Source organism: Calidris pugnax, unplaced genomic scaffold, assembly GCF_001431845.1.
Source record: "Calidris pugnax isolate Ruff unplaced genomic scaffold, ASM143184v1 scaffold20, whole genome shotgun sequence".
Lineage (NCBI taxonomy): Eukaryota > Metazoa > Chordata > Aves > Charadriiformes > Scolopacidae > Calidris > Calidris pugnax.
This window is the reverse complement of record NW_015094510.1, coordinates 31084867-31106662: the sequence shown is the minus strand read 5'-3', so window position 1 is coordinate 31106662 and position 21796 is coordinate 31084867. Positions and strand designations below refer to the sequence as shown.

The 21796-nt window shown below is 46.7% G+C and overlaps 1 protein-coding gene and 2 long non-coding RNA genes across 4 annotated transcripts in view; 2 read left to right on the top strand and 1 right to left on the bottom strand.

Moving 5' to 3' along the window:
• Window positions 1-1036: 1036 nt before the first annotated feature.
• LOC106902427 lies at window positions 1037-13076 on the top strand. Its single transcript, XR_001414498.1, has 4 exons — window positions 1037-1226; window positions 4314-4683; window positions 9777-10020; window positions 12781-13076. It is a non-coding gene; the product is annotated as an uncharacterized LOC106902427 (long non-coding RNA).
• Window positions 13077-17711: 4635 nt separating this feature from the next.
• Window positions 17712-21445, bottom strand: LOC106902486. Its single transcript, XR_001414530.1, has 4 exons — window positions 21347-21445; window positions 19440-19551; window positions 18893-18953; window positions 17712-18806 (listed from the first exon to the last, which is right to left on the bottom strand). It is a non-coding gene; the product is annotated as an uncharacterized LOC106902486 (long non-coding RNA).
• A 180-nt stretch (window positions 21446-21625) lies between these two features.
• BIRC2 (baculoviral IAP repeat containing 2) overlaps window positions 21626-21796 on the top strand; it is a 10633-nt gene continuing 10462 nt past the window's right edge. For both annotated transcript variants that reach the window (XM_014965989.1, XM_014965988.1), the window contains exon 1: window positions 21626-21760. The gene's annotated coding sequence lies outside the window, so the exon portion shown is untranslated. The remainder of the gene's footprint in view (window positions 21761-21796) is intronic.

Genomic DNA, 21796 nt, shown 5'->3' with positions numbered 1-21796 from the left:
AGGTTATTCCTCCATAGCTGCTCTTTGTTACGCTTCAGGACCTGCAGAGACACGTGGTATTAGGGCTTTTTATCATCTCCCTGCAGCCCAGCCTGGCAACAGCTGCTTTTTCTTCCTCCCGCCAAGCAGCAAGGAAGGGAGCATGGACAGCTATTCTGGTGGAGCACCACATCCCACTTCTCATCTCCCCCACAGCATCAGGGCAGAGTGTGCGTGACAGATGGCAGAGAAGTCTGCCCTGATCCCAAGCTGAGGTGCTCCACCAAGGACAAGTGCTAATGCGTCTCCCTGCTGGAGAATTGAAGCTTTGGACCCAACCAAGGAACAGGAGTACCAGGTTTTCCAGCAGCGCAGGTAATCCCACAAGCAGGATGAACTGCAAGTGCCAGTCAAAGTGCTGGTAAAAGGGGAAGGGGATGACCTTAGCTCTGCTCTGGACTCTGGGAGGGATGTGGTAGCTATCACCAAGATGTTATTCTTCCCTCTCCCTTCCTTTTTCCTTCCTTCTCCTCCTGACCACCCTGCTCCTCTTGTCCCGCCAGTCACCCCACTTCAGGCTGGGGTGCTAGTAGTTACCTCTCCAGTCCCGTAGGCCGTCACAGTTTTATTCCCACTGGTTTGTAATCAAGTGGCTTTTTATATTGCTAACTCAGCCCCACTTCCCTGCTCCCTCCCACCTCCAGCCTGGGTGCCCAGGGGCAGGCACTGGGTGCAGGCAGGGTCCAGCTCTGCTGCCTGCCAGGATGGTCCCACCAGGGCTGGGAAGGGGGCAGGAGACACAGCGTGCCCCAGACACAGCCCTCTGCAAATTCATCTGCCAAGCTGACAAGTCTCTGCTGAAGTACGTGAGCTGAGATTTTTAAAAACACATTTACAACTTGGCTACGTCTTCTGGCATCGGGGTGACCTCCCCCTCTTTTGCCAAATTTCAAGCTCTTGCTCAAATGAACGGTTGCCTAATCTTGCCCTGAAAACCACAGAACCATTTTTACTGAAACTGCCCTCCCCTTTCCTCCTCCTAAAAGAAAATGGAGGGCGAAAGAATCAGCCCGAGGCCAAGCCTTGGCAGAAGACATTTCAGCCTGGATGAGTAACATCTAACAAACTTACCAGCAACCGAAAGCAGGATCTTATAACGAGAACTGTCAGGGGTGGTAATTACAAGCAGCGCTACCAGCTCTGTCTGCAATGTGCATCACCCAGAAAAGGAGGGAAGCGCATAAATGGTAAAGATAATTTTACGTAACCTGAAGAATTGGATGCATGCCTCGGAGTGTCTGTTTCTCATCCTACTTCATCTATCGTTAACTTCCCTTCGTTGCTTCTCACTGCTCTTCCTCCTCTGCAGTTCCTGCCATCTGGAACAGCGCTCTTGTATTCTTCTATCAACTCTCTAATGTCAGGCTTTGGTGCAGTACAAATCTGGGATCCCTTGTCTCTTGCTCTTACTTTTCTTCTCATTCTGCTAATATTAATCTCTGAAATGGTTTACTCAGAATCTTTGAGGTTTGTTTTAAAAAGGATTATAAAAAGGATGATAAAAAGGATATAAATTTATAAATGCATGTGATCCTGAATACATTAGGATTAGTGATACTGACTTTCACTAGACAATTTATGTAAAGATATTTCCTGATCATGAACTGTTACTTAAATTAGAAGCAGCCAAAAAATCCATGTGCCAAAACCAGGGACATCTTAGATTAGCTCTATCTTAAAAAGACATCTTTAGTAAAATCTATTCTATTCCCAAATCAGAGATACTAATAGATGCTTCATTTCACTCAGTACCTGTTTTAAAATGATTTTTTAAACTGCTGGTTTGCAAAAGATCTCCCTGGAAGAAGCAAGGAAGAAGTATTAACTTACAATCTAGCGTTGGCTTCAGATAAAGCCAACTAAAAAAATTGAAACTTTATAACCCCCATCTCTGGACACTGTTTGAATCTCATTTATATAATCTCCAGACATAACCTTTAAAATAATCTAGTAAGATACGAGTGGCATACTTTGGAGAGTATGTTGCTCACCAGCCACTCAGGATAAACTATCTAAAACCATCCCCAGGTCAGCTTGCTCAGACAGCCCTCGCTTGGATTCACAGGGGGTTAAAATTCTGCCCAGCCTGTTGGAGGAAGGATTCATCTGTTTCACAGCTGTAAATCCAGGAGACAGGTTTGTTATCTAATCTGATATCTTTCGTAACACAGGCTGTGGGACTTCCCTGGGTGATGTTTACGCAATTAGACCGTAATCTTCTTGAAAAAGCACTACCCAGGCACAATTTTATGGTAGCTCCAGGTACTTCACACACCGAGCCCCCAGGTTTTGCATCTGTAATGCTTTCAGGTTAACTATGGGTGTAACTTCTGAGCACTTAATGTTACCTAAACAGCTGGCGCCTTCTTAATGGTGATGAATCCCCGTGAGGATGTGGAGTTACCCAACTGCCAGGTAACACCAGCAGTTTAATCATGGTCATACTAATGGGCACCTCTGTTACCCAACAGGAAAACCTTTTCCTCTCTGGGATGACAACTGTTCCACCAGCTGCAGACTTAAAAAGGAACATCTGTTTTGAAAATAGTCTATTAGATCTCAATAGTAGGCTCATTTACATAATATGCTGTTAAACTAATTTACAATCTACTAATCAATGCAATTACCTGTGTTTTCTATTAGTGAAAATCTCTTTTCCCACTAACTTGGAGCAAAGGAGCACACTGTGCTGAGGAGGCGTTTGCTTCCGCACAGCTGGTGAATCCTGCTCCGGAGACATTTGCAGACGTCACCGGAAAAGCAACTGAGACAGAATTGCAGGAAATTCACTTTTTTCTTTCTTTATGCGTTTTATGATTCAAAACTCTCTTTACATGCTTTATCTTCCTGGTTTCTTCATTCACTGCCTTCTGGAGAAGGTGCATGTGATCCAGGTGGTCTGGTCGGTGGTACTGCGGATGAGAGCATAGGTGGTACCGTGGATTAGAGGGCTGTGGTGTGGTGGGATGATGTGATGCACGTGGGGTGTGGGAGCTGTTGGCTGGGTCTCATCCTATTTCCTTTCCATGTTTGTTTTCTGTTACCCAATTATTGGACAGTGCTTGTGGGAAACAAGCTCAGAAGGAGAATGGTTAATTGTTCATTGGTGCCTCCTGGGGAGGTTCTGAGCTCAGAGAGGGTCAGGAGGGGACAGGGTGACAAGCCAGTCCCCAGAGGCAGGGAAGGGGCAGGGAGACGATGAGTGCTGCTGAGCCAGCCAGGTTTAGCTCTCTAGGCTGTATTTCCATCGAACTTCAGCTGGAAAATAAAACACATTGCTACATCTCTGCAAAGCACAGTCAGCCTGAGGGCTTGAGCTGGCCACGTGGCAAGAGGGTAGGAGAGACCCAAGCAACATACTGTATCTGCACTTTTTAAAGCAAACTCCTAGTATGAAAATCATAGCACAAACCCTTTGGTTTCCTTAATGTCACTGCCACAGCTGGGCGAGCTGGAACAATATCTTCATTGTATTCAAATGCATATGTGGTCCCAGGTTTCTGCATCCCTTTTCCCGTTACTGTGAGGTACCGGGACAGCTGTGGGGTTGTACAAGCTCTCCTTTAATCAGCCTTCTTCCAAGGGAGGCCTGGGAATTGCAAGGTCACGGATGCCGGCTTGTGAAACTGCTGAATGAACCAGGCAGGAGCAGGTTTGTTTACAGGGAAAGGTGGTACACAACCTGGGCAAGACAGAATGAGGAGAGACAAAATGCAGATGCTCTGCTCCAGCCAGAACCGAGATCAAACATACTTTCTAAACAAGCTCAGCAATAGATCTCCTGGATGGTGAGAACCAGATGTAAAGATGATTCATGTGCTTACAAACTGAACATTACAAAGCTAGACATTAAGGAGCTTCCCATGTGGAATGGAAGCTGGACTCGGTGTTAGGCACCCACCTTCCCTGCATGCAACGTTTAGGAGGACTCAGATGATGTCAAAAGGATCCAACATGCAGAGAAGAGCCACCTGATACCAGGCTGTGTTGTGGGAAGCTACTTGGAATGAACCAGCAGGAAGTTCTAGGTACAAGCATAGATTAAAATTTTGCCTTTCGAGGTTTTCATTGCCTTGCTTTACTGAGGGTCCGTAGCCCAGAGGCTTCCCTTGAGCCCAGCTGTCTTTGCAATTCATTTATTTCCTAGAAGAAAGGCTCAAGCTTATTTTAGAAGAGAGAAGGTGGTTGATGGTGTCATGATAGGGCATATTGCATGGGGTCTAACACACTTGTTCCATATCCCTGCTGAATTTTAGTGACTTCTGTGTCCCCAGGTGTTCAGGTCTCCAGTCCCAAGTTGCGCAGCGCCCACAAGCAAGTAAGAAGCTGTGCTCCTGTGACTGCAAATTGGTGCCATCAGCTGAAGAAGGTGACCCAGCCCTGGCATCTGGGCCATCCCACTGGCCCACCTGACCTGTGCCTGCTGCACAGCCCATATGCCCAGGATGTTGAAGACCTGCTGGGAAATCCCCTCCTTACTCCGAAAAGTTAGAGTGCGACCAACATGTCTGGGTTATAGATTACTTGGAATGCCACCATGATTTGCTGATCTTCCTATACGTGCTTGGACTATCCAGCAGCCAAGGATTATAGAGTGCTGGGGCTGAAGATATGAATACTTCCTCTGGTGTGGGAGAGTAGCAGGTAGGTAAGAGGTGGATTTTCCTCCACTAAACCAGCTTAACAAGCGGTTAAATAGTAGTCAGTACTCAGATTCCTCCTTGCTTTCTTTACACCCATGACTAGTTGTCTTTGGCTGCATTACTTTGGACTTAAGTGCTCTGATGTCTCATAAACAGCTGAGAAATCAACTCTCAGACCTGGTTCTGGGAATTTACTTGAACCTCAGAGGTGTGTGGGTGGGATGAAGGAGAAGAAGTATGCGACAAAGGTTAGCAATAACTAGAATTTGTAGCCTTTGAATCTCTGAAGGGTTTTTTTTTCTCCTTCATTCAAAGCTGAGAGGCCCTGAGACGTCAGCTGTCTCTCAGGTGCTTCTATTTTAAGCAGGCTGTATGTGATAAGCAAGCAGCAGCCACGCCATTAAACGTGATATTTGCAGAAAGGGTGTGCACAGTCTGCCCTGTGCGGCTTCCAGGAGAGTTGTTGGCTGCAGAGGTGCAGTCAGGTTACCCCAAAGGGTACTCATCAGTCACCCAAGTGTTAACCTTTCATAGCATGTATTTCAGGAGTGTTGCTTCTCCTTGTCTTGGTCTCCTTCACCAACATGCAGATCTCCTCTTGGATAGGAGCCATCTCTGCTTTCCAACAGCTCAGTGTGGGAGGACACCGAGACCCTTAGCACCATGCAGGCCATGGCAGTGGTCCTGCTGTCGAGCTCCTCTGAAAGCAGCCCGTGCTGCTGTTTTCTCCCTGTCTTATCTCGACCGATGGCAAGAGCTTCTGTACAGAGACAGGAGACGGCGTGTGCATTGGTGGAGTAGCACAAAGGGCTCTCTAGGCTGTAGTGTAATCCAAATAATAGACCCATAACAGATAAGTCACAGGAGACAGAGCTGGCCACAGCTTTAGGCAGAAGTATGCCAGTGAAGTATAGAGAATATAGGTGGGAGGTGAGTGCACTTTTATCTAATTCAGCACGCTATCTTATCTGGTGCCAGGGGAAAGCAGCTACAGCTGCTACATGTCTTCATATATCTTCTGTGAATGGCATTAAAAGCCGTCCAAGTCCAGCCACCCACAAGAGTTACTGGCCAAAGCCCCACAGAACAGTTGGGGTATAGGGAACACTTTGAAACATTACATTAAGGGTTTTTTTGCTGTGATTTAGGGAACGACCCACTCATTTACCTAACGGGGCACTGATTTCAAGGGAGGCACAGAACTGGTAGAAAATACTGAGAAGTGTCTGAGCTATTTCTGAAGCAACTGAAATTCTGTATTACAAATTACAGAATTCGTTTGCTTTTGTGTTACAGTTCTATTTATTACGGATACTATATTTATATTTACACTTCTGATGTTTTCTGGAGTGACTTTCCAGGCTCCGGCACCACATGCAGTGTAACAAAAAAGCCTGATTTGATGACAAGGGGTATGGAAGCTTCCCAAGACACTTGTTGATAAGAAGAAGAAAAGAAGAACATGGGTGAGGGTGGGCACTGCTCAGGGCTCCAGCCCTGAAAATGCCAGTGCCTGCCCAGAACACCCATGTACCCAGTCTCAAAAGTGAACTTTTGTTTCCCTATTTGTCCACTCGGTGGCGCTAAAACAACACAGTCCCTTTTTTGGCATTTTCTCACTTCCCGTGTCAGGCAGAGAGTGTCTGCGCTCGTCTGGGATGTTCATCACAACTGCCTCTGCAACTCCAATAGCCAGGAAGCCTAATTAGCTCCCTGGGTCGCTGCTTCATACCCTGGTGATTCCAATGGAATAGAGATAAGCAACACAAAAGGCTCGTCATGCCTAATTACATAGGAAGAGATTAGCAAACCCACGATCTGATCTTTTTTTCCTAATGCTGATTATCATTTAATTAATTTGAGATTCGGTGATGATTTTAGAGAAAAAGTGAATGGGGCGATTTCAAGTTTTGTCAATGAAACAATTTTTGTTTTCAAAAACAGCTGACTGAGTTTGAGGGAAAAACCATTTTTTTTCTGTTAATCAACTGATAAGAAAAAGATGGGTGAAAAAACCCAAAGGTTAATCTGTGACACATAACACTCTTTGGATACAATTAATTTTAAACCTGTGTGTGTCATTAAAGGAGATGTCCCACTGGACAGGGCTGTGTGATTGGGATGCCATGAAAGCACCTCCAACGCCAGACAGGCTATTAGAAGGTCTCTCCCCTTTTCCAGGGGGAGTAACTGGCCAGGGGTCAGCTCGGAGAAGGGATGCAGGGATGCAGGGATGATTGAATGGGTCTATGGAGTGACAGGTTGAGCATTTCATTTTACCTGAATGCCAGGGCTGCGTCCAGGCTTCTCCCCCAGTGAGGAATTCAGCCTGCCCAAAACCTGAATTGACTTGTGTGCTGTCTCTGGGTATTTAGAGGGAGGTGAGATGAACCCGAGCCTCAACATCCAGCACAGAGCCGGTGTGGAGCTGCACAGAGTAAGAAGGATCAGGATTTGAGCAGCCAGAAATGTTTCCTAACCCTAATTCTCAGAGTAAACACTCATAAAATGGCAAATGGCTCAGTCTGTCTGACGTTAAAGTCAGTGAGAAAAAGCTACATAGCTGTGGTGGGTTGACCCTGGCTGGATGCCAGGTGCCCACCAAAGCTGCTCTGTCACTCCCTCCTCACTTGGACGAGGCGGGCGGGAAATATAGCAAAAGGCTGGTGGCTCGAGATAAGGACAGGGAGGGATCACTCACCAATTAATGTTATGGGCAAAACACATTTGACTTGGGGAATTTGTTACCAATCAAATCAGAGTAGCATAATGAGAAATAAAAAACCTAAATCTTAAAACACCTTCCCTCTGCCCCAAACCCTGTTCCTTCTTCCCAGGCTCAACTTCACTCCTGATTTTCTCCACCTCCTCCCCCGAGCAGCGCAGGGGGATGGGGAATGGGGGTTGTGGTCAGTGCATCACAAGTTTTATTTGCTGCTCCTTCCTCCTCAGGGGGAGGACTCCTCACACTCTTTCCCTGCTCCAGTATGGGGTCCCTCCCATGGGAGACATTCCTCCATGAACTTCTCCAATGTCAGTCCTTCCCATGGGCTGCAATTCTTCACAAACTGCTCCAGCATGGGTCCCCCACAGGATCACAAGTCCTGCCACCAAACCTGTTCCAGTGTGGGCTCCTCTCTCCATGGGTCCACAGGTCCTAGCAGGAATGTGCTCCAGTGCAGGCTCTCCATGGGGTCACAGCCTCCTTTGGGCATCCACCTGCTCCGGTGTGGGATCCTCCATGGGCGGCAGGTGGATATCTCCTCCACCATGGACCTCCATGGGCTACTGTGGAACAGCCTGCCTCACCACAGGCTTCACCATGGACTGCAGGGGAATCTCTGCTCTGCTGAGGGGAGACCTTATCGCTCTCTACAACTACCTGCAAGTAGGTTATAGAGAGGTGAGGGTCGGTCTCTTCTCCCAAGTCACAGGTGACAGGACGAGAGGAAATGGCCTCAAGTTACGCCAGGGGAGGTTCAGGCTGGATATTAGGAAACATTTTTTCACTGAAAGGGTCATCAGACATTGGAATGGGCTGCCCAGGGAGGTGGGTGAGGCACCATCCCTGGAGGGGTTCAAAAGACAGGTTGATGTAGTGCTGGGAGGTATGGTTTAGTGATGGTGATGCTTCTTGTTTGTTGTGTGGGTGTCTATTTTTGCCAGCTAGGTTGACGGTTGGACAAGATGATCTTTGAGGTCCCTTCCAACTTAGAAGATTCTGTGATTCTGCAGGGGAATCTCTGCTCTGGTGCCTGGGGCACCTCCTCCCCTTCCTTCTTAACTGACCTTGCTGTCTGCAGAGTTGTGTCTCTCACATATTCTCACTCCTCTCCCCAGCTGCAGTTGCCTGGTTGTGCAGCAACTTTTGCCCCTTCTTAACTACGTTTTTCCAGAGGTGCTACCACTGTCACTGATGGGTTCGGAGTTGGCCAGCGGTGGGGTCCATGTTGGAGCCGGGTGGCATTGGCTCCATTGGACATGGGGGAAGCTCTGGCAGCTTCTCACAGAAAATACCCCTTAGTGCCCCTGCTACCATAACCTTGCCAAGCAAACCCGATACAATAGCATGTGATGTGATTACATCTGTTATATTGATTCTTGTAACATAACTCTGTGCAGGCCATCGCAATAGCACCTCTGAACTCTGGTTTTATGAGAAAACTCCAGGCATTCTCAGCAATCAGAAGCAAACAGGTGGTTACATCCTTGCAGACAATGCTCCACTTTGTTCTCCCTCTTCCTACCAGTTTTTAGCTTACTAACTTCCTGTGACTAGAAACAGTACTGCGAGTTTATGGACTAATTCATAGTTTATGACTTGCTGATGCAGGTGGACCTTTTAACCATTTAAATTCTCTGTGAAGAGCCTGACTCAGGCTCCAGGAGTGTGGCTGCGTGCCAGGGACGTGACCAGGATGTCCTCTGTGCTGGTACCATGCTTGATGGTGTGAGTGACACTGAGTCAGGCAGTGCCTGTGCTCTGCCAGGGATGGACTTCTTCCAGTTCACAGGCTTCCCAGGAAATACGAATTCACTCGAACCCTGGCTTCTCTTGTGCTGTGAGTCAAAAAAGAGCCCCCATAACTTCCCCTGCTTGATACAGGTCTGCTGGAAAAGCAAATGTTCACCACAGAAACACTCTGGTTCTGCAGCGGCGGTGTGTCTCCCTCCTCTGAGTCCTTGGCTCCGCAGGCTGGGGAGATCCATCTTCAGTTCCATGAGCTCTCACATCCCTTCAGCTTCAAAGATGATTCCCACAAACTCTGAGGGGAATCCTGCCAAATTTCCTGGCCCAACCCCCGGAAAGCACGCTCCCCAGAAAGCAATCTGAAACCTCACTAAGGACTCCACTGAAGCCTCTTTGGCAATAAAACCCCACTGTCGCGCTGCGGGATAGATCATCCTCTGGAAACACAGCCCTTGGTGGGAACAGCCAGATCATTTTGATTAGCTTGACTACTTGTCTTGTGAAATTTGGCACTTCGTAAGTGTGTCAAAAGTTAAAAGTCTCTACGTGTCTGAACCCACCCGTAGACTGCTCAGCTTTCCACAACCCTGATGTGTGAAACACACTGTTGTGCTCTTCTGCAGGACCACCCTCCCAGAGAGCAGTTTCTCACCATGCCCTCTCACCCTGTCTGGCTGCCCAAACAGCAGGCACCTTCTGCATTTTACTTGTTGGACATACAGGATGAAGACGAGATGGCAGAACTGCTGCTAATGTATGAGATGCAGCTCTCATGACCTGTGGGTACCTGGATTTTCCTGCTCAGAAGTGGCAGTGGGGACAGCAGTGTCCTGAGGCACAGGGAGGAGCAGCCCAACCCAAGACAAGGTGAGAAGGGGCTCTTTGGGACCAGTGCATGTGGCCACCCAGCCTGGGCCTTCTGGGCTGGTGTTTTATGAGCTGAGGCCTGCCAAATGGTCATCTACAGGTAGTTTTTAGTATCCTGCTAGGAATATGTTATTGCCGTAGCTCATTCTGTGTAATTATTCCAGTAAAACAATGACCCTTTCCTTATTATGAACCAACAATGTGCCCTTGTGGCCAAGAAGGTCAATGGCATCCTGGGGTGTATCAGGAAGAGTGTGGCCAGCAGGTCGAGGGAGGTCATGCTGCCCCTCTACTCTGCCCTGGTAAGGCCCCATCTGGAGTATTGTGTCCAGTTCTGGGCTCCCCAGTTCAAGAAGGATGGGAATCTGCTGGAGAGGGTACAGCAGAGGGCTACAAAGATGATTAGGGGCCTGGAGCATCTCCCTTATGAGGAAGGACTGAAGGACTTGGGTATTTTTAGTCTAGAGAAGACTGAGGGGGGATCTGATCAACGCTTATAAATACTTAAAGGAAGGGTGTCAAGGGGATGGGGCAGGTATTTTTTTAGTAGTGCCCAGGGACAGGACAAGAGGAAATGGGCACAAACTTGAACATAAGAAGTTCCATCTAAACATGAGGAGGAATTTCTTTAAGGGTGATAGAGCACTGGAACAGGCTGCCCAGGGAGGTGGTGGAGTCTCCTTCTCTGGAAACATTCAAAACCTACCTGGACACGTTCCTGTGCAACCTGCTCTAGGTGGACCTGCTTTGGCAGGGGGGTTGGACCAGATGATCTCCAGGGGTCCCTTCCAACCCCATATCATTCTGTGATTCTGTGATTATCTCCTAAAAAAAAAAAAAAACACCCAAAAGTAGTATATTAAAAAAAAAACCAAACAACAAACAAGCTTATGGGTTCTGATCCCCTGCCCCAGAAGAGAACGTTTCAGTTTCATTTCTCTGCAGTTCTACCGAATCCTGTCCTCGATGAAACAAAAGTGAAAATGGACAGAAACAAAAAGACAAACATATTTAACTGCTGTGTTGACCCATAACTTCCTGCTGTAGAACTTCTTGTACCTTCTGCTGCTCCTAGGACCGGCAGCAATGTGCCCCAGCCAGCCCACAGGTCTGGTTTGTGGGAACCACTGTTGGGCTCCTGTCTTTGGTACAGAAACCACGCACTCAAAAGCATGTAGATCTGGAGAAACCATAGACTTATTTACCACTTTACCTCACCCACTGGTTTTAGTTGCATTAGCCTCCCATGATGCTACAGAAACATAAGATTAGAACCAGATTTGTTTTCTGTTATCTGTCCTAAGAGCCTTGGAACAGGCTCGTCAGCAACTTAACACTCACTCCCTTATAAAATTAACAGAGAGAAAAAGACACTTCAGGGTGGTGAATGCATTTTAAATGTCTGCTTCAGGATTTAATAAAAAACACAGCCTAAAAGCACCTTTTTCTTTTCATTTGACTATAAAGACTGACCAACCCAGATAAATATCTCTATCCTACAGCTCTTCTGCATTTTACTAGATGATTGTCTCTTGCTAATTGCATCACTGTAACCTTTGTCCTTCTCTTGCCTGACATTCAAATTCTGCACCCTTTTTTTGGTGTTTCCTAAGAGTTTTGCTGGTCAGCAGCTCTTTTTGTTTCCAGAGCTGCTGTAGCGTGCCTGCCTTCTGCAGCCTTCCACAGTGCCTGTCACAGTGTTATATTACAGAAGACAAACACACACTGCTTTGCAGAGGCTTGCCTTCTGTTCTGATATTTATTGAACAGAAGAAATTGGTTTACAATGAATTTTGTAGAGCTTATCTTTATCTATGAAAAAGCCATAGTCCTTCTGGCTGGGGCTGGGCAAATATACTGTAATGTGGGAGGGCTGACAACTTGCAAATGATGTAGCTGACAACTTGTCCGCTGAAGACTTACTTGTGTATAATAACTAAAGGGACAAAACAACGCTTGAAAAACAGGATGTTGCATAAACGTGCTTATTTTCTGTGTGCAGAAGATTAGCACTGGCTAGAAAGGAACTGACTGGAGGGGGAAAGAGAGATTTGAAAGGCCAGAAACAAAAGCACAGCACTCACAATGTGTATGTATTTCAATCCACAAAGCCTTGGCCCGTAGGTCTACATGTTTGGATGCAGGATTGAGCAGCTTCGTACGCACATGCAGTGTTCTACTTCAAAACATATTAATTTTTTAATTACTCCATAGGAGGCAGCAGAAGGGAAATCACTGTGGTAACACTGATTGTGCTAAGGTCTGAAGTATGCTGCATCTTCTGTAGGGACTGCTGCATACTGAGAAATGCAGCTTCAGAAGCGGTAACCTCATGAACTGCCCAGGCATGAATACAGCTATTGTTTCCAAGTAAGAAAAACAGACCCACAGAAAACAGAGAAACTCCTACAGACCTGGGCCAGTGCCAAACTGTTGTATATGCTTTCAGAGGAAGATAACCTGCTTAATTTTGGCTACGTTCTCACGGTAGCTTATTTTATGTTTATAACTGAGCGGCCAAGTGAAGGAGACTGCGTTCTGGAGACCTACAGCGTGTGTTTGACAAAGCTCAGACACAAACCAGCTTCCTGGTTAGATGTCTATTCAAAACGGTACTAGGAAGAGCTTTGAGACAGGATAAAAGTTAACTTTCTCTAAAATATAACTAAGGAAGTCATAGGGAGTGGCAAGAAAGCCAGTATCAACCCCTAAGACGTTATTCAGACCCATTCAGATTCATTTGTACTTCTCAATGTGCAGGTGGTGCTGGAAATGATGCTGTGTGCTGAAGGCTTCAAAACATTTGATACACATGGACTTCTGTGCCAGCCCTTAGAAGGCAATTTAATCTCCACTATTACCAGATCCTGAAGAGAGCACAGCACCTTGAATCTCAGAAATTGTGGTCTTGTCTTTTTTGAATAAGTGCCTTACTCTCAGAGCAGAGTAAAATCCATCTTCCTGTCTACATACAACGGTAATGTTTTCTAAAGTAATGACTTCTTAAAGCCTCAGAGGGTGGGACTTCATTTTCCAGATGCTGTGCAAGCATACTTTACCAGGTTTTCCTATTTGTTGAAAATTGCTTTTGTGTGCTAGCAACGGGATGTTTTATTTTGTTTCTTTAATATCACATAATGGAAGGACAGAAGAATCTTACTTTTCCCCTTCTCCTCACATCTTTTGATCCCAATGATCTTTAAGACAGTCCTTTCCCAGCTGAAAATGGTCGGTGTCTGCTGAAATTACTCAACACAGAAACAAAGAATCCTTGCTCTTCCAAGGCTGCTCTACCCTCTGTCTCAGCAGCACCGTGGCACAATGACATCTACCTCCCACTCCCCCGGCCAGCAGCACTCACTGGCACTCTGAATTTCTGGCCCAACAATGTTTCTATTTTTTCTTTTTTTTTTTTTTTTTTTTTTTTTTTCCAAAATCCCCTTTGTTCATAAAATAAGAATTGAGTGACTTTTTGGATTATCACAATTAGTGACATTGATCTGCAGATAATAGGTCCAGATTACTGTATTAGAGGTCCAGGTGACTTCTGTTGCATAAACAGATTATCTGCTACCTGGGATCTCTGGTACTGGCTGGTACTGGGATAAATGGGATTTTTAGGTCAGTGCAGCCACTGGTTGATGTTAAATTAAGCCCTGTCAGTATGTTCTTTGTTTTCTGAGTCTGAGGTGGTCCTTCTGAATGAGTGCACCAGGAATGGAGCAATTTTCCTTCCTACTCTACTGAAAAAAAAAAAGGAAGAGAGTTATTCAGCAGGACATCTAGTGTGGTTTTTAGCCTGATTTTGGCATCTCGTTTATGCAATCATTTTTTGTATAAGAATGTATCTGTCTGTCTACTCTACCCTGTAACTTTTCTAGTGTTTGATTTAACAGCAAATTTGTCAAAATTTGACAGCAAACTCCAGCCGTTGGAAACCCAGTCTTCTAACCTTTTCACTAAATAGCTATTTATATTTACTCAATTAGCACCTGTTATCTCCCCCCCCCAATTTATGCATATTCAATGGGTATTGGTATGTGGGTTAATATTCAGTTTGTAGCTGTGAGACAAAACATACTAGCTTAACTGCTTATCAAAGGCTCATCACCCTTCTTCCTGTTTTCATTGTGTTTTCCCTTCTAATAGACTTTCTTGAAAATATTACAAATTTAACTTTTTTTTCTTTTTTTCCCAGTAGTGCCTGTTGGATTACGTTTCATTTACTTACTCCTGTAAGTACTAAAAAGACAAAGGGTTCTCAGTACAGCTCTGATTCCTCTTATTTCTCAAAATATCCTTAAGAAGCACAGTATTGTGCAACAGAATACAAAAAGGAGAAACCCAGCTTCTCCCGGGCTGCAGTTTTACTACCATTTGGCAGCAGGATTACCCTAAGCAGCCCCCGCTCCTGTCATCGAATCCTGTGCCTTGCTGCAAACGTTTGTGCCATCATTGTTCAGGCAGAGCTGATTTATGGCTTCTTCAGTGTGTGCACAGGGGTTTTTGTATCTTTGGTTTTGCTGCAAACCGCAGCCCGGTTCCCCGTTAGCTGCGCTGGGAACTGGGGCCCAGCTCAGATTGCTGGTTTTGCTTCCACAATTAGGGCCGTATTTTGCATGTGACTGAAGCTCCTCTTTGCACGCGGGTTTTTGAAAGTCAGTGCATTCCCACGTGCTTATGTGTCATTTGAACCCATGATGTAGATACTGGGGAAGCTGCACCTTCCATCTGTAACCTCTGAATGGATGATCTAGTTCCTGAGGCAGCTGGCCTTGTGAACGGAACGCTCCATCACGGCAGTGACCCAGTTTCTGGGTAAAGTGCGATGCAGCCACATGTAGCGTGATTCACACACCATTTGTATCCTCCTGAACCTAGCAGGAGCCTTAGTAGGAAACCTCCAGTGTAATCCTCAGGAAATCAAACAGTGCCACGTCCAAGTCGCTTTTCAGTCGAAGGAGGATTGACAGAAAAGATTCCTCAAGAACGTGAACAGCAACAGCTGGGTCAACTACCGCAAATCAAATGCCTGAGGAAGGATCTGAAGTTTGCAGAGAGATGATGGGGAGTAAACGGGGGAAATAAGATCTAGAGAAATTTTCTTACTATGACAGCAGGAAGTAACAGTGAGGTGGATTGAGAACTGGCTGTGTGACAGGACCCAAAGGGTAATTATTAATGGAGCAGGTTCAAGTTGGAAGCCTGTAACCAGTGGAGTCCCCCAGGGGTCAATACTTGGACCCGTGCTGTTTAATATATTCATCAGTGACCTGGACGAGGGGACAGAGTGTATCCTCAGCAAGTTTGCTGATGATACCAAACTGGGAGGAGTGGCTGACACCCCGGAGGGCTGTGCTGCCATCCAGCGAGACTTGGACAGGCTAGAGGGCTGGATGTTGAGGCTGGGCAAAGAAGAACCTCATGAGGTTCAACAGGGAAAAGTGTAGGGTCCTGCACCTAGGGAAGAAAAATGTCATGTACCAGTATAGGTTAGGGGTGGACCTGCTAGAGGCAACTACTGAAGAGAAAGATCTAGGGGTCCTGGTGGACAGTAAAATGACAATGAGTAAACAGTGTGCTCTTGCGGCCAGGAAGGCCAATGGTATCTTGGGTTGTATAGGGAAGAGTGTAGCCAGCAGGTCAAGGGAAGTCATTCTCCCCCTCTACTCTGCACTGGTGAGGCCACAACTGGAGTACTGTGTCCAGTTCTGGGCTCCCCAGTTCAAGAGGGACAGGGAACTACTAGAAAGAGTCCAGCGTAGGGCTACAAAGATGATTCAAGGATTGGAGCATCTCCCTTATGAGGAGAGACTGAGAGAGCTGGGACTCTTTAGTCTGGAGAAGAGAAGGCTGAGGGGAGACCTTATCAACGCCTACAAGTATCTCAAGGGAGGGTTGAAGGAGGAGGGAGCCAGACTCTTTTCAGTGGTTCCCACCGAGAGGACGAGGGGCAACGGGCACAAGTTGGAACATAAGAGGTTCCACTCAAATATGAGGAGAAACTTCTTCACGGTGAGGGTGACGGAACCCTGGAACAGGCTGCCCAGGGAGGTTGTGAAGTCCCCTTCTTTGGAGATTTTCAAAACCCGCCTGGATGCAGTCCTGAGTAACATGCTCTAGCTCTAGGCAATCCTGCTTCAGCAGGGGAGTTGGACTAGATGATCTCTATGGTCCCTTCCAACTCTAGAAATTCAGTGAAATTCAGTGAAATTCAGTGAAAACTTGGAGTCAAAGTAGACAACCTGCTGTTTAGAAAGACAACTCTTGGAAGACCCAGGAATGTGGAGCTCTGAATTTACACAATTTGACGCAGCTGAATAGCACAGCCTTTTGATTTCCTTAATATATAGGTGGTCCTCTTCCCACCTAAATATAGCTTATTTCAGTCCAGTCATCTCTGTTTTGGCATTCTTCGTATTCCTATCTCCTGCTGAATGTAATGTTTATTATATCACCAGGAGAACAAAACTGTCTTCCTAGAAGCAGAGAATAAAACTGAAAAGTGAGCAGATTCTCAAATCTAAAGAGGGAATTGAACTCAACATTTACTGAGATCTTCCTCCAACTCATTCCAACTCTTTTTTATCCTCCAAGTAAATAACAATGAAGGAGAACTTCTGATTGATTTAAAAGCCTCAACTTGTTCAGTGTGGCTTTGGTATGTTCTCGAGGCTATTTATGGCTTATGGGAGAATTTATCTGAGCACTAAATGTGAGAAAAGAAAACCTGTAACTGATTTAGGTACACTTTAACATTTGTACTGGTGATCCTTTGTGTAGGAGGATGTGGAAAACAAAACTGTCTGGGTGCAAAGGGAATGGAAACTTTCCAGATTGTGAATGTACTGACCTTCAGTAAGGGAGCAGCAAGATGTATGCTCTGGGTTTGGGGGTTTTCTTCTTAAACATTTGAGGTTATTACAATGAGTCATGGATGCCCTTCGTGTCTAGGTATGATATTTGTCCCTTGTGAGCTTTTTAACCATTTTTTTGCTATATGCCCAAATGCAATTAAAAGTCTCATTTGAAAAAAAGAGAAAAAAAGTTAATAGTTATTGCTGGTCAAAGAAAGGTGCCCTGTTGCTGTGTTTAGTCAAAATAAAGTGGGCAGTTTGCATCCACCCAGATTACCAAAACATAGTTGTCTGATCTCATGTTTACAGGATGTCAGAGCTACTCTGCCCTTGGGACTTGGCTTAATTTGTAAATGAAATATAGATAGAAAATATTAACTGTAGATAAAGTGTCACTATCTCAAGTTGGTTTTTTCCTATTTTTTTCTTAATATGTATTTTTTTCCTATTTCTCTCATTATTATCCTCCTCTTATGTCGTGAAGGAGTTGATATGCCATATCTTTCAAAGAAAATTCGGTCAGTAGGTTTTTTTGTGGGATGCTAATTATCATCTTAAATCAGTTCAACAGATTAGATCTTCCTCCCTTACTAAAGGGAGGTGATGCTTGCAATGAAGCTAATGCTCCGAAGTTCAAAACAAGTAAATCATATTCCATGGAAGCATTTGATACCCTTGGGAAGCTGAAATATGTGGGCACCAGGCAGCAATAGCAGGTTTTATTTTTTAATACAGGTTTTATAGGTAGGTTTAGATTTGTGGAAGAGGGGGTACAGGCATCTCCTTCCATCCCTCAGTTCACTCGCCGAGTTGTGTGGCCCCCTGATGAAGCCTTGTGAGGCCCTGGAGAAATGCCATGTTTCTCACTCCTACAAGCTTGGAATTAAGAAAGTTTCTGTTATTTCTATATATCAACAACCAGGCAGGCTATAGATACAGTCAAAGTAATATATTTAATGTTCTAGGCAGTACTTTTTCTTCACCTAACTGAACACTTGGCCCTGAGACAAAATAGCAACTACGGGTTATATTCTTGGCTAGAATTAAAGATCAGAACAGTATTACTGAAACTGCAGATTATGTTTTATCTTATCCTCGGTGGCACTGACATGATGAATTTGCTACTTTGAGCTGATTGGATCTCCAGAAGACATGTCAGATAAAACCCATGGTTAATATTTGCGTGTGTCAGGTTGTTAAGGTTGTGCGTGTGTAATTGGTAAGGCTGAAATCCTACCGAGACATTCTGACAGTCACTTATGGTAGTGAGAAGCTAGGTAATGGTATTTTTTCTGTAATTTATGGGAGAAAGGAGCAGTAGCAATGGAAAGGCAAGAAACAGTGCCTTTTATCCCTTGCTCCTCTTCACAGATGTTGAGGGATGTATTACAGAGGTGCTATTAAAGCCAGATGTTTTAATGCAATGGAAGACAGTAAACTGGAGAAGTCATCAGAGAAGGATGACAGCATGGGGAGACTGCCATTCATCAGGCCTCTGGGAGAAGAATTCTGGACACGTGGTTACATCAGGTACTCCAGGGGCTGTCGGTGCTCCTTCATGTTGGCATTGATGCTGCAGGGTCACAGCCTTCTGCCTCCAGAAATTTGCTGAATCGCCTTTGTTGTTTCAGTCAACACTGCCCTTAGGTGTATTGTCATAAACATATAAAAACCACGCTTTTAGTAGCACTTAGACCTCTATGGTTAGGTGGGACTCCTTAAGTAAACAGTTTCTCTTGGTTGAGGACAGCTTTATCTGAATACAGCCTTCTTCCCCCCTCTCCAGAGCCAAGAGTCTGCAAAATCGAGTGCCTTGTTTCAGTTTAGCAATCCTACTGTTTTTAAAGTGAAGACTGTAATCTTGGAAGCTTCCTGCAGCAGGTGAAAGGGCTGGAATTAAGGATCAGTCCCACTGTGATGTGCCACAGCCTGAGAACCAAAGCCAAAGCCTGCATTTAGCCTGGGTAGGACCTGAGCACCCCTGTTCCCCTCTCTCTCTGTGTCTGGAGAGTTACCTTGGTCCCAGGTTGAAGCCAGACTCAGGACGCTGATGACAATTCTTCAGGAATTTCAGCCCTGAGAAGAAACCTTTAGTTATGGTTTTACATCATGTCCTTTGGGGAAAGGCCTATCCATAATTGCAGCTAAGTAGGTGGGGAAAGTTCCCTCTTATCTCTTTCTCTGAAAAGCAAAGGAATTGCTGGGGATGGAGAACTGGGGGAGCTGCTACTATACTCCCAGAGACAAAGACAGTAGAAGAAGCCTGGCAGCTCAGGGCAGCTACACCTCTTTTTCCGCTATTACAAACATTTTAGTCTCCTTTTTTGTTCCTCCTCCTCCCTTCCTCCTCATTTCGACGTGAGGCTTGCCAAGCAGAAAGGGAGAGCCTGAAACTGCTCACCCTGAGGCCTGGGAGGGGAGGAAACAGCAGTTTCTATTGCCAGATTGGAAGGAGAGGGAAGGGTACAGAGGGGTAAAGGGCAGATACAGGCTGGGGGTGGAGTGGCACAAGGGAGGGATGCAGGCTGCGGGGAGTTAAGGAGGAACACTGGATTAATCTACCTTGGATGAATGTAGGGTAAAAAGTCCATGAATCTGTTACAACAGATTCAATGTAACTTCATCTGGGGAGTCCTGCTGGATGTCCCCAAACTGGGAGCGCTTCCAGCTTGCTCTGTAAAAGTCAATTTTTAAGCAGTTGCAATTAAAGCCACACACACACATATGTACAGTTCACACACACAGAGCTCAGTTCCTTGTGTGCCATTAAACAGTTCCCTATGTCAAATAAAACTCTAAATCCCACACCCCATTGCTCTTCAGATATGGTATTTGGAGAGCTGACTCAATTTTTGAACCTTGTCTTATGCATGTCAGCAGCTTCCTTAAAATGGCACACCAGAAATCTGATAGCCATTTTAAACTTTTAAAGAAGTTTTTAACCTGTTTTTTTTGTGTGCTACTGCTGAAACAGCAAACGTTTCTATGTCTGTAATTATGTGAAGTTAAAGGATGTTGCAGTCGTAGCTATACAAGCTGTCACCGCAGCTAGATGTCTGAAATTTGACAGATAGTATTGTTATATATGATAAATGTCATCCCATATGACAGGAAATTTGAAACAGTTTTAGAAAAGATATGAATGACTCTCTTGCAAATTCATCTTACTGGAACTCTGTTACAGAAAATTACCCACTAGTGTCATAATGCTCTGTTCAGTCATGCTTCCTTTATTTTTACTCTTCAGTTCTCAGTTGTGTAAACACCCTACTACCATTCTGTCATCACAAATAGGGGCTTTTTCTTAAACTTGTACCTGCTGTTTCTTTATAGGAAATGCCAGACCATGACTATGCTGGGAGATTCTGAGCTTTGGTCAGTGTTCTGGTACCTGCTGCGGAAGTTTTTCAGATTTCTATATGCAGCAATACTGTCTTAAACCCCTCCGGTGGAAATTTATATTCTATTTTGTCTTCCTCCTGTTCTTCCCCTGCGATTTCGAATGACTGCAGTCTTTCATTGGCCCCCTCTCGCACTCTGCAGAGCTGTCTATATTAGGAAATGTGGCCAAGCACTCATTTTACACTGGTGTCAAGGAGAAAAGGTAAAACTGTGGGGTTTGCATCACGTTCCTGTCTTCACCACCCCCTCAGGACAGCAGAACTGTTGGAGCGGGCTGTGCCTGTACAATCACAGAATCATCTAGGTTGGAAGGGACCTTTAAGATCACCGAGTTCAACCATCATCCAAACACTGACAAAACACCACGACGAAACCCATGTCCCTCAGCACCACACCTACTGTCTTTTAAACACCTCAGGGGTGGCAATTCCACCACTTCCCTGAACAGCCTGTTCCAATGCTTGATAACCTTTTCACTGAAGAAATGTTTCCCAATATCCATCCTAAACCTCCCCTGGCACAACTTGAGGCCATTTCCTCTCGTCCTGTCGCCTGTGACTTGGGAGAAGAGACCGACCCCCACCTCTCTACACCCTCCTTTCAGGTAGTTGTGCAGAGTGATAAGGTCTCCCCTCAGCCTCCTCTTCTCCAGGCTGAACACCCCCAGCTCCCTCAAGCCACTCCTCACAACACTTGTTCTCCAGCCCCCTCACCAGCTCCGCTGCCCTCCTCTGGGCCCGCTCCAGCACCTCGGTCCCTGCAGCCCGTTGCTGAGGGGAGCGCAGCGCTGCCCAGAGCGGCGCTGCCATCCCCGCCGCCCCAAGAGCCCGCAGCCCTGCAGCCGCCGTCCCCGCTCCCCTCGGTGTTAGCACTCGGTCCCCAGGCCAGGCCGTGGGCCCGGGCCGCTGCCCCTCCGGCCCTTCCCTTTCCCGCTGGCGGGGGGCCCGGCCCGGCCCGCCCGCCAGCCCCGCACGGCACCGGGCCCGCAGGGCTGGAAATCCCCGCCCTGGGCCGCGGCGGGGGAAGCACGATCTCCGGGCGGGTTTCCCCGACCAGAAGGAAAGTACCTAACGTCCCTGCTGGCGCCGGCGGGGCCGGGCCGCCCTCCCTTCCTCCCTCCCTCGGGGAACGAGCGGGCGGAACGAAGGAGCCCAGCTGAGGGGCAGCCCAAGGGAAGGTTCGCCCCGCCTGCGGCCGCCATAGAAAGCCGCTGGCTGGGGAGGCTGGGCACAGCCCACAGGCCGGCGGCTCGCCCCCGACCCGGCGGGAGGGAGGGGCGGGAGGAGGAGAGGCCCCGCCCGGCCTCCCCGCCGTCAGGCCCCGGGTACGCCCGGCCGGGGCTTTCCCGGTGCGTCGGCCCCACTCGGAGTTTCCGGGCAGGGGCGGCACCGGCCGGGGGCATCGCTCTCCCTTGCCGGTCACCGTATATAGGCCGGGGCGCGCACCAGGCCCGCCCGCTGCGGGGGGCCCGGCCGGAGAGCGTGAGTACCGGGGAGGGGCCGGGCCGCGGCCTGGTG